The sequence below is a fragment of the Acyrthosiphon pisum genome, chromosome A1, assembly GCF_005508785.2.
Source record: "Acyrthosiphon pisum isolate AL4f chromosome A1, pea_aphid_22Mar2018_4r6ur, whole genome shotgun sequence".
Lineage (NCBI taxonomy): Eukaryota > Metazoa > Arthropoda > Insecta > Hemiptera > Aphididae > Acyrthosiphon > Acyrthosiphon pisum.
The window spans coordinates 92,182,097-92,183,312 of NC_042494.1; positions in this window are offsets into that span (position 1 = coordinate 92,182,097).

Consider the following 1,216-nt stretch of genomic DNA (forward strand, 5'->3'; position numbering starts at 1 on the left):
GGAGATAAATTAGACACACTCTTAAACCTTGATTTTTTTCTCTACATGTACCACTAAATAATACTATCAAGGATGTTAAAGCTGTAATTTTTTTAGTTATTAATTATGTTATTTTTAAGTGTATAAATATTTTTCAAGGTCTACATAAAAATAGAAGGATAATTCTTAGATATTTTAAAGACATTTTTTTGATGTTACTGTAGAGTAAATACTTTAATAAGTTACAGATAGAAAAGGCAATGGAATATGTCACAACCAGAAAAATTCCCAGATTTGGGCATTAAATTACTAAATCTCTACTGAGTACTTATATAATTTTTTTATTAATTTAAATTAAAAAAATGTATAATATATTTTCTATGATACATTATATAGTATGAATAATAGTAATAATTATATTTAGGAATAAAACATATGACATATGGTTTTTATTCCCATATTTTGTCATTAAATATTATAGTATAGTAATACATAGTTTACTGCTCCTGCTACTACGGCTCCCATTGGCCTAATGATATGCCAAGACATTCAATGTAATTTTGATTAATTAGTCTATGTAATAATAACCATTACATTTAAATAAATAATGTAATATCATAGTATAAACAAACAATGAACATACGGCTAAACAATTAAAAAATAAAAATGTCTAAATATTTACCAAAAGCAATTGCATAAACCTAAACTGGTACATTATTAAATGGGACGATGGCAAAATTAAGAAAAAAGTGGGTTAAAAGGGTGCACCCTGAAGTAGCAGGAACAACTTATGAACTTAAAATAAATAAATTTATTTACATTGGAAAATTAAATTTAATTAATAAACTATAATAAAAATAAATATAAATGTTAAATCTAATCATCTACATAACAGAAAAAAAAAACATACAAAAAAATCACTGAATTTATAATGTTGGAAATGTTAGAATTAAAAGCACAATAGACCACACAGATTAATTAAAAAAAATTCTTATTAACTTGATTTAAGGGGATGTTACAGTGACATTTGTTGTCTCCATCTTACAAGCGCGTAACATAGCAACTTTGCAGAATAAATTTATCTAAGTTTAAAAATTAGAGTGAATTGAGCTCTTATAAAATTTAAAGATAAGATTATTATCTAGTTAATGTCATAGGCTTTTTATTATATTTTAATTTTAAAGCGAGTTATGAGTATTTTAAGGTGCACAAACAGTTTACAATTTTAAAATACATA